At 42.4% G+C, this 15,674-nt stretch overlaps 1 protein-coding gene across 9 annotated transcripts in view; it reads left to right on the top strand.

Moving 5' to 3' along the window:
* The window catches only part of FRMD4B (FERM domain containing 4B), a 375,301-nt gene that overhangs the window by 229,695 nt on the left and 129,932 nt on the right, over nucleotides 1-15,674 (top strand). Inside the window, exon 1 of one of the 9 annotated variants that reach the window (XM_074313266.1) lies at nucleotides 12,341-12,433. The exons of the other annotated variants lie outside the window; for them this stretch is intronic. The gene's annotated coding sequence lies outside the window, so the exon portion shown is untranslated. Of the gene's footprint in view, nucleotides 1-12,340; nucleotides 12,434-15,674 lie in introns of those variants that run through there. 9 annotated transcript variants of the gene reach the window in all.

Genomic DNA, 15,674 nt, shown 5'->3' with positions numbered 1-15,674 from the left:
ATGAGTAACAAAAAGATGAGGTCATTTAGGGTCGGAGTCCCAGAGAGCGGTTTCCAGGCTTTCGAACTCACGTGGAAAGGTGCTGGCTCGGGCAGTAGATGGCCATTACTTGTGATCAGATGGCCATCAGCTGTAACCAGTTAGCCATTAGCCACTAATATAACTGCCGTGGCTATGCTGGCAGGGGGTTGGTTGGTTGGCAGAGAAGCAGATGGCAGATTGCAGCTAGCAAATGGGGTTGGTTGGCAATAAAGAGGGCGGCGGATTGCAGCTAGCAAGTGCACTTAGCAAGCTGATTGTGGACTACAGATCGTGTTGATCCTACTTCCTGTGTCTCGATGAGCCGCCATCAAGAGTATAGTGGTATGACTCCCCATCTATGGCTCCATTGGTGTTCCTTTTCAGCCTCACCGTATCCTGCGTTCTTGTGTGGGGAGCGGGAGCTGAGTCCCTGCGCTACGTTTTCCCACGGTCATGCCGCTAGCAAAATATCAAATTTTAACCCCAGGCAATCTGACTCCAGAGTCTTCACTGATAACCACTGTACATGGTTTCTATGAGAAAATGACTTTTAATCTATGTTTTGAAAAATTGACTCTGAGGTAGAAAGGAGATCATATAGAGAAAGAACTGGAAGAGGACTAGTATGGCTGGAGCCCAGAGAGGGAGGAAAAGACTAGGGGAGAAGCGGGTGGGGAGCAGGTGGTGCAGGGCTTGATGGCCTGCCCAAGGGATGGGAGCTTCTTCTGGTTGAATTCAATCAGCTCTGAAGCGAAGCCCCTCCTCGGTCAAGAAGACCCTCTCAGGGGCCTCCCATGCCTGTGACATGAAAGCATTGCGGGCAGTTCTCCTGAGCTGGCGAGATTATTTCAGATCAATTTACTATTGTGTCAGTAGAAAGTAGCCTGTTTGAGGATGCTTTATCTGTGTTATTACTCTGTCCCATTAACGTCTTTCCCAGGTCAAATATTTTCTGCTATTTCTGAGATTTGCAGGACTGCATTTTCCATAGTGGTTCATGTAGTGAACTTCTGGCAAGTTCCGTAATCATCACCATCACAATGGCTAGCACTGTGTGGCAGGCACTGTGTTGAGTGTTTTCCATAGATTCTTGTGTTACAGCCTCAACATCATGAGGTAGGTACTGCTGCTATCCATCTACAGGGATTAAATGACATGCCACAGGTCCCACTGACTAGTGTCAAACTAGGGTTGCCTGGTGCCAAAATCTATGCTGAACCCTTCACGATGACGCCTCCCTGCATGTGGCCCAAAGTTAGTGATAGAACTGATTCTAAAACTCAGGTTTTACATTAAGTTTCATTTTCTAGACCAACAGTTAACTCTCACAGGAAAAAGGAAAAAGAAAGGAAATAGAATAGAACACCATGGACCTTACCATGACCTGAAGCAGTCTTGTAAACATGATACAGATTTACCAGCCCACCAGCTGAATTGGTAGCATTGACAAAAATAGAGAGATCTGAAGGGAGTGGGGGATCTGTATTTGGATATTAACCATTAGGAGTTTGGAAGAGAGAATTAAAAATTAAACAAAAGTTTTAATAGTTATTGGTTACGTACTATGTGCTAAGTTCTTTACGTTTATTCACTCAGTCCTCACAACAACCAGATAAAATTGGTCATATTTGTATCTCCAGTTTACAGATGAGGAACACAAAAGTCTTCTGGATTATTTCTTTTTCTTTCATTGTTGTCTCCTACTTACCCTGAATCTCATCTCCTCACAGTAACCAAAGTTATCCTTTACAAATATCCCTAGATCATGTCTCCCTCGTACCTAAAAGCCTCCAGTGGCCTTCTGTTGCATTTGGAATGAAACCCATACTTCTTATTGTGGCCCCCAATGCAGTCAATGATATAGCCCAGTGGTTTTCACACTCCAGAAGCATCAGACTGACCTGGAGGGCTTGTTAACACAGAGATGGCCAAGTGCCTCTTCACATTTCTAACAAGTTCCAGTTGATACTGATGCTACTCATCCAGGGACCGTTTAAGAACCACTGATGAGCCCCTCATTAACTCTCTGACCTTGCCTCCTGTACTTTTCCTTTTGGTGACCAATGTCCAGCCACATTTGCTGCCATTTTTTCCCTTAAACTATGCATTCTCAATGGTGAGACTTCTCTCCCAAGGGGAGTGAAAGTTGGTTCTTGAGGGGGGAAAAAAAGCAAAAAAAAAAAAAAGAAAGTTAGATATTATGATAGTTTGTGGGCTTCCAAAGCTCAACTTTACCCAGCAGATGAATAATATATCTGTGGTATTAAAATTTCATGAAGGAGGACCGTGTTGGGGAGTAAAAATGTCTAGAGAGGCTCTTAAGAGGATATAATGGAAAAAGTTGTGCAACAGTGTCTTTAAAAACCAGGTATGTTCCTGCACAGAGCTTTTGCACTTGTTAGCCATGTGTCTGGAATGTTCTTTTCCCACATCTTCCCAAGACTGACTCCTCATCATTTTTATCTCAGATAAATATAACTTCCTCAAATAGCCCTTTCCTCACTACTCTAAGGTACAAACCTACCATATCACATTCTTCTGCTTTTTTATTTTCATAGTACAGCTGCTCTTTGTCTTACAGTGGGGTTACATCCCAATAAACCCATTGTAAGTTGAAAATGTCATAAGTAAAAAATACATTTAATACACCTAACCTACCGAACATCATACGTAGCTTAACCTAGCCTGTGTCCACCGGATGTGTATTGTTTTCACACCATCGTAAAGTCGAGCCATTGCAGTTCCAGGACTGCCTGTACTGAGCATGACCCGAATTCATCCTGTGTATTGGTTGGATTGTTGTTGGTTGACTGACACCTTCACTAGCAAGTCTGTACGAGAGGAACACGTTGGTTATAGTCTATTATGCTGGCCCGAGCCTATTATAAAGTCTAACACACAATTAGAGCTTGATAATGATTGTGAATACATGAATGGATGTTAGTCACACAGTTGATAAAGTGGTCAACCTGAGATTTCAAGCCCCTGCTTAACCACTGATGAAACCCAAGGGTCGTTGACTGAAGGTACCTAGTAGGAATGCTGCTGTCACAATTTGTTGGCCCGTACAGATTACCTGAGTCATCCAACAGATGGGGGTGGGGGGCGAGCAAGAGCAAAAATTTTTCCAATTTGTTTAATCCCAGTCCCACCACTTTATTTTCTCCCATGGTTTTCACAAGCAGGAGAAAATGGGGAGAAGGAAATCTCAGGGATTTCAAGTGAGGAGATCTATGTTAAGTGACGTGGGTAATATTATCCTCCTATTTTACAAATGAGATAACCTGAAGCACAGAAAGCTTAATCAAATGCCCAAGGCCATAGAGCCAGTAATTAAAGAGGCTGTGAAGCCAGCCTATTTTCTTTCTCTTCCTCTGGGACCTATTCTTGGGGCTGACACACCTGGTCATAGCTCCATTATCTTGAGTGTCATCCATACCCAAAAGCCAACACATTCTAGAACATTTCTGTTATTACAAAGAGTCTTACTAGACACTGAGGCAAAAGATTAGCCCTTCTTGGCTTCACCTCTGCCCAGTCTTGATTGGGAAAATGGGAAGGTCAAGTAAAGTGACCTTGATCTATAAATCAAAGAGAAATAATTTCTGGTCAGTTCCACTGTTGCTTGAGAGTTAGTTGTCTAATCCCCCTCCTACCCAACAAAAATGTGCAGTCACTGTTTTATCTCCAAGAACCTGACACAGTGTAGATGCTCAAAAAATATTCATTCCCTGGAAAGCAAACAAAATAATGAGTGAGGCAGCAAAATAGACAATGTTCACAATTTTGTAGGAATTGGAAATTACATAACCAGAAGGAAGAAATGATAAAATAGAATAATATCCAATTACAGAAAAGAAAAAAAAAACGTGGTTGTCTTCAATGCAGTTTTTGCTAATAACTTACCATTGTGTTTGCAGAGGAAGGAGACACTCATGAATTTTTGTAGGAAGTAAGTAGAATTTCAGTTGGTTGCAGCACATAAAGAAAGGCATTATAATGGAACAAAGTGGAAAGTTCTACAAATATTTCTAATCCTCAGCCACAATATTTGTGGAAATCTGGGGGTGACAAATTCTTCTGACTCTTACAGGTCTGTATCTTCTTCCCCCACCTCCAGTCCTTACCAACACCACGGGATCCACTTTTCTTATTGAAATAAACACTTCTCGTTGCTAAAACTCTTTCCTGCTCCAGTGCAGTAAACCCTCTAGGACTCTGAAAAGGTGACAGTAGTTAGAATAATTATTCCCAAGCCATCAATACCAGGACTTTTATCTCCATGCCTATTATAAAAATTCTCCAATTTCTTAAAAGTGCATTTCTTTTCACTGACTTCAGTGTGATGCAAGGCTTCGGGGACTAGCTAAGTGAACAGGTGCAGCAGCCAGGGTACGGATGCAGCACTCTAGGTTTCCCAGAGCAACTGGGCAAGGAGAGCTGCATCACTTTACAATTTCAATTCAATACCATGGAAACCTCCCGCCATAAAATGCACAAGATGAAGCACTGTGTGCAGGAGCTGGCTTGCATGTTAGGGTTCTTCTTTAAACTTTACTTTTTGGTGAATACTTTTGTAAGGGTCGGGAGCTTGTTTGGGACAGTAGAAAGCAGGAACTCCACATCTGGAATCTTGCATCTGTCTAGCTGTGTGACCGCAGAGAAGTCACATTCTTTCTGTGGGCCTCAGTGGTCTCATCTATAAAAAGGGGATCTGACACTTCTGGCACACTAAAAGTTGTAAAGTTTAAAGGAAGAAATAGAAGTGAAGGCACTTTGAAAGTTTGCAGCACTCCAGGCAAGCTAGGTGATGTTATGGCTAATTGGGACATTCTGACCAAATGTATTTGTGGCTCAGCTCATTGCTCCTTCTCTTCCACAGAATTCGGGGGGAAGTCGAGCCTGCTCACCATCCGCTCAGCACCTGAACGTGGCATTTGAAAATGTCCGCACTGAAGGAGTCTGTAGCAATTGCTTGGTTTTAACTAGTGAGAAGTATAACAATATGATTTACAATTGCATGCGCTCTGCTAAGCATTTTATGTGTATTATCTCATGTGACCGCCCAGCCCGGGGGGTGGAGGCTCTTGTTATTCTCATTTTCAGAAGAGGAAACCAAGGCTCAAGAGAAGTGAGGTACCCTGCATAAGGCCACACGGGTACTGAGAAGGAGAGCTGGGGTTTAAACTCAAGTCTGTCTGACTCAGACATCTATTCTCTTGACCCTCATACTTCTTAAATAATATGCCATATGCACTTTAACAAGTAATCATAGCTGCTTCTTGTGGAATGCTTACAATGCACTAGGCAAAATTATTCCCATTATTCAGCAGCTACTCCAAGAGGGTAAGTGGCTTGCTTGCCTGAAGTCTCCAGCTAGTTAGAGGCAGAGCCGGGATGGCACATTATATGCATCTGACTTCCCAGGGGCTGCCCACTGCTCTATACCAAATAGCTGAATGGGCAGCTCCACCCTGGATTACCCCCTGACTAAAGCAAGTATGATCAAAAAAGCACTAGTTCTGGAACTTAATGACTTTCCAATGAATTTGCATATTGCACCACTCAGGCCACTTAACCAGAAGCTGCCATGCTTTTCGAAATGACCCAGCATCTCACATCCCCTCAGAACTGCTGCTCCAGAACAGTAAGTCCAAGAAACAGTGCTGAGACAGGGCCACAGGGGGTAAATATTTGGTTCCCTGGATACAGCTGCAAGTGTTGGGTGAGATTTCCTCTCACAAGACTCCCCTGGTGCTGCAGGCAGTCCGGAACTGAGATTAGAATAGAGCAGGAACAGAAGTGGGGAGAAACTTGCCGACAGAGCATAATGACATGTGTTCAGTTCTGCTTATGAATGAGAAAGCTGGAAACATCTTTCACTGGTGTTTTAAGGTCACAACGGCATCCTTTAGCAGGGAAAAAAGGTCCAGTGGCTTGATAGATTCCAAAAGAACAGTAGCAACACAGCTGGTTGGAATCTGGTTATTAAGAGATAAAGAAATCACTCAGTTGCCAATGAGATCTGAACAGTAGAAATGGGTAGAAAACTGAGAAGTGGAGCAGGAGATGGGAATGAAGGGAAATTCAGTCATTCATTCCATACGTCTTTATTAAGCCCCATGATGTGCTAGGCACTGTCTCAGGGGCTAGACAAGCCGCAGTAAAGGAAAAGTACATTCCAGTGGCAGAAGAATAGACGAGGTCAATGATACTGAGCATGTGGTCGGAGAGTTGCTGTCCTAGAGAATCTCAGTGGTGAACTTGCCCTCTGGGGAAAGTATATTAATAAATTACACAGTTATATATGAACCTTCCACTGCGAGGGAGGTCAGCACCCCAATTCCTGGGGCTGTTCAAGAGTCAACTGTGTAACAGTCACCTTTTATGCCAGCCTCTGTTTGCCAAGCTCTGTTCCAGGCATACATGAGCACAACTCTGTTGGGCGATATCATCAGCCCCATTTTAGAGATGTAAAGTAAGTCCTAGAAAAGTTGGCTGTGCTGCACTTTGAACACAGTTCAGTCTGAATTCAAAACCTCTGTTCTATCCTCTCAGCCTCAACCTCCTGACATGGTGCTCTGAACTTCTCCAGTGGTGTGCTGGTCAATGTCCCCAGCAGGTCCCCAACCAGCTCTGTGGGGACAAAGACACCGATATGTGGCATTTGCCAGTGTCTGTGATGGAAACTCTCTCACCTTGACTGGTTTCACGGTACCTGTTGGAAAGAGATGAGCAGTAGAACACCATTAAAGAGCAATTGGTACTGGAAAGGTTCAGTAGACATAAATCACCTCAGGACCAAAGATAATAGTGAAATATAGTAAAATATTTGGAAGGTGATGAGTTTTGATCATTTATTACTTTTGCTTTTAATGTACTTACATTTTAAATATTGGTTGTGCTTAACAACCCACTTGAAAATAGGATGGAGGGTGCTTGTGGGCTGCTAGGACATGGCTCCACGTCACCGTTCTCTCTCTTGAAGGACTCTTTACCCCTCATGTATTCCCTTGTTTTCTCCCAAAAATCTTTTTTGGCTCCTTTTTCATATTTCTTTTGTCTCCTTGACCTGTGATTTTCCAGTTTTGTTTTAATCTTTGAATCCTGTGTTAGCCTCAAAAAATGACTGAATCTCATTTAAAAACACAACCTGCATTAGGTGACAAAATAGTTTCCTCACTAAATATTAGAAGTGTCTAGGTTGAGAGGGAATGTCTCTTCTGTGATGGTAAAATGAGTCCTACACATTAAGATTAAGAATGTTTCTGTGTTGTCTCAAATGCGTTAGACTTTTCTGTTTTCTTTTTTTTTAAATTTATTGGGGTGACAATTGTTAGTAAAGTTACATAGATTTCAGGTGTACAATTCAGTATTACATCATCTATAAATCCCATTGTGTGTTCACCACCCAGAGTCAGTTCTCCTTCCATCACCATATATTTGATCCCCCTTACCCTCATCATCCACCACCCACCCCCCTTACCCTCAACTTTTCTGTTTTCACACTTCAGTCGTGCTTTTCTAAATCCCCTATTTAAATATGACAGTTCTACCCGCCAAGCTAGCACCTAATACAATGTGTTTTCATTAATTAATTATAAACTCCCTGAGGACTCAGTTCAGCCTCTACTTATACATGGACCACAAAGAACAAAAAGACTTTGAAAAGCATAAACCAGAGACAATCTAACAGGGTTGATGAAAAATTGAACCGTGAAAACTCTGACAATACGTGTGTTCTCCAAAATTAGTGTAAAGTTGGTTTAGTCATTTTCACTAATTTTTGTTCATTTTTAGGTTTCTGGGGCAATATATGGGATTTGTTTGCTTATATTCAGCCCAGGTTTCCAGGTGTGCCCTACAGTGAATAAACAGTACCTAGGATATCGTTAACTTGGAAGTACTGCAAGTTTATTTTTAAAATCCTTTCACCCTAGCTGTGCTTGCCTCTGCTGCTAAGGTTTTTGAAAGCCGCAGTACTTTTGCTCCTTCCTACAGGCTGTTTTTCACGGGAAAAGAGAAAACTGACAGTTGGCAAACAGAAAGTTTCCAAACCATGGCGTATCTGCTACTTGCATAATCACTGAAGCCAAAATTTCCATTTTCTACAGAGAACTTTGTTTTTGGTCAACCTGAACTGCATATAAGAACTAAACTCCCGCACGGCTCACTGGCTGCGCCCTTGGCTTCTTTTGGGAACACTTTGTGACTTTTCCTTTTTACAGTATCTGTGCCCTCCCATTTTTTTTCTTTTTTGACTCATTGATGCTGTACCATGACATCTAAAAATACAGCCTGACAACTGGTTTTAAGTAAAGAGGATGTTTCTTTCTGGAAAGGAACAGCAGAAACATCCTGCATGGTTTTCTGAAAATAAACATTTGACAGTCTCTCATCAGTGCCTAATCTGTTTCTAATTGGAAAAGTGCAGAGTATTTCCAAAGAGAACCCTGCTTTTCACTGCAGCTTCTTCCAGGAAGAAGCTTCCATGAAAACATGTCTCCTGTGTGTTGCCCTTGGTAGTAAGCTCCTTGTTGAACTTCACTTATTAGCTAGGGACCTCAGGCAAGTTATTCTCATCGTCTTGGGGACTCAGCTTCTTCAGTGTAAAATGAGGAGCAAAAAATATTTACTTCACAGGGTGGTTGTGAGAATTCAGTGGATATCATGTATATTAAAGCACATCACATAGACAAAGCAGTCAGCACATACTCATTTCCATTTCATGTTGGTGAGAACAAAAATAGCTGGCCAACGTCACGATCAGTCACAATGAGATAAGAAGCACGAGTTTGCAAGCATTCCCAGCTTTGGGCACAGGGGCAGCTGAAAATGGTGTTTGTGAGTTAGCCTGTTGACCTATCACTGAGAAATTAGAATGGAATTAATACTTAGCTATTAGGTTGCCCACTCTTTCCAGGGTTTAACTGGTGGATTGATTTTCAGTTTAAGTACGACAGCTTGGCCTCTTCTTAACCCAGAAGAACTTTTTTCTAGAGAAAAATAACCATTTATCCAACTCAAAATAACCACTTACAGTTAACATAATAGCAGTCAACAGCTTACAAATAATTTCCATTAATAGTAATAGTATTCACTGATAATGCATCTCAGGCACTTAGCAGAGACCAAATACCCAATATGTGCCCAATAAATAGAGTGTATTACTGGTGCTGTGATTATCATCTGTACCTTTGAGGTAGATTTGAGGTTCAACCCTCATTGATACAAGAGATAAACAAAGCTAAATGAGATTGATTCTTATCATTCCCATTTCATGGAGGAAGGAGCTGAAATAAGAAAGATACCATGATTTTCAGGCCCTGGTCTTAGTTAAATGGCAGAGCTGGGACACAAGCCCAAGCCTCCTGATTCTATTATAAATCCCGTGCACACTTCATGGACACCAAGCTGGTGTGTCCTCATGGCCTTCAGCTCCAGACTTAATAAGCTGCTTTGTTTCTTTCTTTCTTCCTTTGAAGACTCTGTCTTTTCGCCAGCCTTATGCAATCAGGCAATGATCTGATAAGGGACTGTCTTTTATGAGAATGCTGTCTCCAGGGAGTATCTGCCAAAGCTGACCGAAATTGCTTGCCAGGTTGATGCTGGAGCTGCAAAAATGGCTGACCATTGGCCAGCCTTACTTGTTTGCCATGTCCTCCAACCTCTGCCAGTCAGAAAGGAGCTTGCTGCTAAATGCTAATGTTCAGAAAACAGGTTATCCCTCTAATCTCTGCTGGGAGCCACTTGTTAAGAGCAGTGGTCCAATTAATATAAGTTTTCTGCATCAATTTCTTCATTTTTCATGCGTCCTGGGTAAGAAGTCAGTTTTGGAGTAAATTTTGTACATCCTAAGAAATTAATTGCACTGCCAGTTGAGCTATATGAGACTTTATTGTTATCTGAAAATATGTAATTGCTAATAGTTTCTTTTCTCCTGGTTGAGTTGTTCTCAACCAGGGATAGTTTTGTTCCCCTGGAGCCATATTTGGTTGTCACAGGAGGCAGCAGGGTGGGGTGGGGTGTTACTAGCATCTAGTGGGTAAGAGACCAGGGATGCTGCTAAACACCTTGCAATGCACAGGACAGTCCCCACAACAGAGAATTATCTGGCCACAGATGTCAGTAGTGCCAAAGTTCAGAAATCCCACTCTAGGACAAGCTCCAGTGACCTTGCTGATCTCGTTTGCAGTTATGTTAGTACCGAGAACAGTGCTTGCACTTAGAAAGTGCTCAGTAAGTATTGGTTGAGTGAATGAATGAGCCCATGATCCAGAGCTGTTCCACACTGAATTACCTGCATTGTGTGCTTCATCTTAAGCCCAGAGTGATGTGGATTCTGGCCCAGGAGGCTACAGGACTGATGCCAGGCTCTGTCTCTTTTTCCTCTTTGACTTCCAATGAACCTGCGAGAGACGCACAAGAGTCCTGCTGGTTTTTATAGAACTACTGGGACCTGAGATTCTGCCCCAGTTCATCACAACAGGCCCCTCTCTGCACTTCAGTTCAGCACCCATAAAATCTAAATGGTAAAGTCTCTTATCTCACAGGGCTGTTAGCAGCACGAAAGAAGGTACTGCATGTGAAGTGCTTAGCGTCCGTGGGACATACACCTGTGCTCGGTGGAGCAGGAGAAGCCATAACTGACACTGAACAAGAAGTCCCCAGTGATGGCATATTGGGAGGGCATGCATCGTCTTGAAAGAACTTGAGGGAAAATCACAGCTGACTCGGTTCGGGGACATCTGTGTCAGTCTTGGCCATTCTCTTAACGAGAGTGTCAATAGCTCATATTCAGTCAACACCCAGAGATGATATAAAGGGGCCCTGTTCAGCTGGGGTTGACATCATTTGGGTGAAATATAAAACTCCGTCCACTCAATAGATCCCAAAGTAGGAACGTCCTAGATACATGCCTTCTACCTCTCTCCAGTTTCTCCAGAATAGCTCATCTGATGAGGAGTTTAATAACACACCTTGTTCTCTGGGTAGAAAGCTTGCTTTTTATGTGTAAGTCTGTCTAGGCCAAGACTTGGAAGGTGTTTTGGAACATCCTCTTTTTACATTATGCTTTGTACATTGAAATCATCTGTAAATTTATTTCATTGTTAATTGTGTTTACGTTCTGAATAGTTAAGGTCCTTCACACAGCAGATATGTATTTACCACAGTCTTACCATGTGCACTGTTATATGCCCTGGGAATTCAGTGGTGAACAAATCAATCAAGGCCTCTCCTGTGGAATTTCCATTCTGATCGTGAAAGACAGAGAAGGATAAAAAACAAACAAAAATAGATAAGAAATATTAGCTATAAAGAAGATAAAGCAGCATGGTATAAGAGAATGTGTCTGGGCTCCACTTTATATTGAGGGCAGGGAAGGCCCTTCGGAAATGGTGATGTTTGATTTAAGGTCTGAGAAATGCAAAAGCACCCAATCATGCAGTGATCTGGGGGAAAGGCATTCTAGACAGAGGGAACAGCATATGCAAAGTCTCAAAGTGGAAACAAGCTTTGATTTGGAGAAGGAAAAGGAAGCCAGTGTGGGTGGTGTGTCAGGGCAAGGCTGATGGGTTGGAAATAAAAATAGAGGCCACAGGGGCGTGAAGGGATAGATAATGTGGACATATTCGGGGAGGTAAGGAGATTCTCTACTGTGTTACAGAAGAAGCCATAAGGCAATTTTAAGCAGGAACACGGAGGGATGATCTGTATTTTAGAGATATTGTTCACATGGCCATGTGGAGATGGTACCATTGTGGGACTCAGTTAAAGGCATGGAACCTGGTTACGTAGCTGACTTTGCATACATCAAGGCAAGGCATGATGGTTAATTAGACTCTGGTGGGTCACCCCCCAAAAAATCCTGAGGAGTCATTTTTATGAGGCAGGCCCTCTCATGCTAAGCTGTCAGAAAAGGTCAAAAAGGAAAGAGAGAGGGGTGGGGGGCGTTTACTGTTTCCTTTCCAAACTTTCGTATTTTCGTGTTCCAAAGAACGACTAAAGCAAAACCGAAGTAGGCTGGGGTTCTGGACTTTCTTATGGTTGTGTTTCCTGATGCCTTTAGTCTGACCCCAGGCATTGTGAATGGTCTCACAGTGCCCTGTGCTGACTTGCCTGTGGGTCTCTTATCCACTCTCTCTCCTTTCTCGGCTCCTAAATCAGGTAGTGGGAGTCGGGCTTGCAGGCAGGGGCTATGATCACACAGACTTGACCCCCATGATGGGCTACCCATCCGGGTGCTCCAGGAAGCAGACGTCTTACCCGTGACCGATTCTCACTTCCCTTCTGATCTTCCTCACTTAACCACTGACCAGATGGGCAAGGCCCTTCCACCAGCACTCAGCGCTTAGCCTCTGAGGACCGTGCTCTCAGCTAGGCAGCAAACGCAGGGCAGCCACAGATTGAGGTGGGCATTTTAATCCAACACACAATTTCAACCTCTGCATTCCTGGGGTTGAATGGAGGAGGAGGTGGCGGGAAGGGTGTAGTGTGGGTGGGTGCCATGGGAAACTTCTCAAATTCATCATTTTTATGTTTTTAATTCCATGCAAGGCATTGCTGCTATTAGCTGTCACTGGGTAGGGGTCAAATCTGAAACTGTTCCGATGGTCTCTGGGGTTCAGAAGTGATTCCGTGTAACACAATTTCACACACAGAGTAGAGAAGAAGTATTGCCCACTATCCTTGTGTTTGCTTATGAAAAGAAATGTGTGCTTCCTTTGGAACTCCTTAAATGAAATATTGTGGCTTAACTTGGAAACAAGTTTTTGTCTGAAATGAAGAGAGTAAAGAGCTAAAGAGGGAAACACAGACCCTTAAATTGTAACAGAAACCAATTTGCAATGAGAAATGCTTATTTACTTATTCTTTTCCTAGGTGGAATGATAAAATTCCTGTTTCTGTAAAGAAAGCAAATTGTCAGGAAAATCACATAGAATGTGAAAAGAAAAGACAATATATTTAATTTCTTCTGTAGATAATAATTACATTGAAAAATGGGAAAGTGAAGGACATGGGACTCAGGAGCTAGTCTGCCCAGGGTGGAATCCCAGTTCTGCCTCTTAATAGCTGTGTGGCCTTGGGCAAGTTACTTGGCTTCTCTGTGCCTCAGTTTCCTCAATTGTAAAGTAAAGATGATAGAGCTATTTACCTCTGGCATTAAATGAGTTACTACATATTAAATATATTGAATATGCTCAATAAAATTGATGATTGATTTACGATTTTTTTAAAAGTGATTCTCTATTTATGGATATAATCATTGTAATCCAGGAATAGGTTCCTACAAATATAACTCCTGTTGTTGAAATTAAAAGATAAAGCATCAGTGGGAGTCATGTTTTTAAATAAATAAGAGATGCCCGGTTTGGTGTTTTCTTTTTATAGTTACAGGTTTTTTTCATTTAAAAAAATTAAGCTGATGTGGAAAAGAGCACTTGAATAAGACGGCATTGTTTATCAGCTGAGTAGCCTTGTGCACACCACTTACATTCCAGCCTGGAAGTCAGAGTCTTTTGAGTTTTAATCCTAGGTGTCCCATTGACCAGCTGTGTGGCTTTGGGCAGGTCTGTTCCTTAGTTTCCCCATATCTCAAATAAGGGGCAGTTATTAGATGCCTTTGATTCTATTTATAAATTCTACAATTCCAACTACTTCTAGTCAACATATTTCCTTGCAATTGAAATGACTTTTTATGCCTGCTTTATGACACTTTGTTTCCCCTTTTCTCTGCACCCATTGAATCCCCTGAGAATGGGCTGTGTGGGAAGGCTTTCCCACAGTTTGCACTTTACATTGTATAACATACCATGTGTACAGCGAAGTACTTAACCTTTCTGAGTCTCATAAGCAATGTTCTGATAGCTTTTAAGCTGACATCTTCAAAGTGAAATAAACCACTTCTGAGGACTGCATTTATTATAGTTCTTATTTGCTCAAAAATTAACAAACAGCCAAACCTGCCTGTAATCCATTTATGCTCCCAATTTTTGGGTTAGGAGCTGGGCTTTGGGTGTGGGTTCAGTTCTGCCATTTAGGAATCTTGTTATGTATAATCTCTCTAAGCTCATTCACCTGTAGTATGAGGCGATAAGACTACTTGCCTCATGTGAGTATCACATGGTTGAACATACTAATACATGTGAAGTGCTTAGTGCAGTGCCTGGCATATGCAAAGTGCCTGTTAGTGGTGTTATTACTGTTACTATTAAAATGCCCGGCTGGGTGCCAGGCACACAGAAGCCACACAGGAACCAGTGGGCCCCAATTTTTCTTTACTTCTACTCTGTCAGTTCTGGAGAACTTACCTGCCATGTGCTTGTTAACTGGCTTGTTAACTTTACCTGTCATTTATCTTCTTTGCAATGAGTTAGTCTTCCCATGAAAAAACTTTTTTAAAAATTGGGAGCATAAATGGATTACAGGCAGGTTTGGCTGTTTGTTAATTTTTGAGCAAATAAGAACTATAATAAATGCAGCCTTCAGAAGTGGTTTATTTCACTTTGAAGATGTCAGCTTAATAGCTATCAGAACATTGCTTATGAGACTCCGAAAGGTTAAGTAGCTTCTCTAAGGTAACACAGCTACTAACAGATGAAATAGGATTTTGAATCCAAATCTGAATTAGAACTCCTGTGCAAGTTACGTCAATTCTCAGGCCTCGGTTTCCTGCTGATTAAAATGAGATGTCCCCTTCACAGGCTTCTGCAGAGGTTGAAATACCCCACATTAGTGAGGGTCAAGTGTCAAGCACTTGCCTGATGTATAAGGTGTGTCTCTTCCCTAGTACCACGTGAACTTAATCAGCGTTGCTTGCTCACATCACAGGACTCTCAGGAACCTGGCAGGTAACAAGTTGGAGTGAGCTGGAGACCCCAAACCCCACCTAGAGAGGGAGCTGCTCTGCCTCTCCCTGGCCACATGTTGCCATAGAGGAAATCCAGCCCAGTGTTTCCAGATCTTACCATCTAAATTTTTAAGTGTCATCTCCTGATTTCTGATATTGTCAACTAAAAACTTATTCATAAGCATAACCTTTCACCCTTCAGTTTAAGTAAGTGACAAGGGCAAGCCTTTCTGTTGCTGGTGACCATCATCAGCCCCCCTGCCCGCCCACAGAAAGGAAAGGGCTTCATGCATACTGTGCACAGATGGGTGGACATAAAACTGTAGCATTTTTCTCCTCAGTTCATCTGCACTGTCCTTCTCCAGCTTGTACGTATCTTATCACATCACACAGTGAGTTGTTTGTTCAGAATCCCTACCCCCAAAATGTCACCCTTTCTGTTGGTTGTTGTATTGTCCTGATGGGAGCATCAGTGATTATGAGCTGATGACTTTACCATACTAATGACATCACCTGTGAAGTCCATCCTTTGGAAACCTTTTGCCTTGGTTTAGGTACAGATACCTGTGGTATCTTATGAAGATAAGATAGTTGCAAGAAGCAGAATCCAACTCAAGTTAATTTAAGAGAGAGAAAACAGGTGGTTTTATTGAAGGAATACTGGGGTGTTTCATGTAACCCAAGGACAAAAATTCACCCAGACCAGTGGAAGGACTAGAAGTGATGGGAAAGACATTGGGAACGCTGATAGTAGTTCTCTCAAGCTTTTCCTCTCAGGCCGCATGATTTCTCTTGCCTCCTA

This window comes from Rhinolophus sinicus, linkage group LG10 (genome assembly GCF_036562045.2).
Source record: "Rhinolophus sinicus isolate RSC01 linkage group LG10, ASM3656204v1, whole genome shotgun sequence".
Classification (NCBI taxonomy): Eukaryota; Metazoa; Chordata; class Mammalia; order Chiroptera; family Rhinolophidae; genus Rhinolophus; species Rhinolophus sinicus.
The sequence above is the reverse complement of the archived record's forward strand: the minus strand, read 5'-3'. Positions and strand labels throughout refer to the sequence as shown.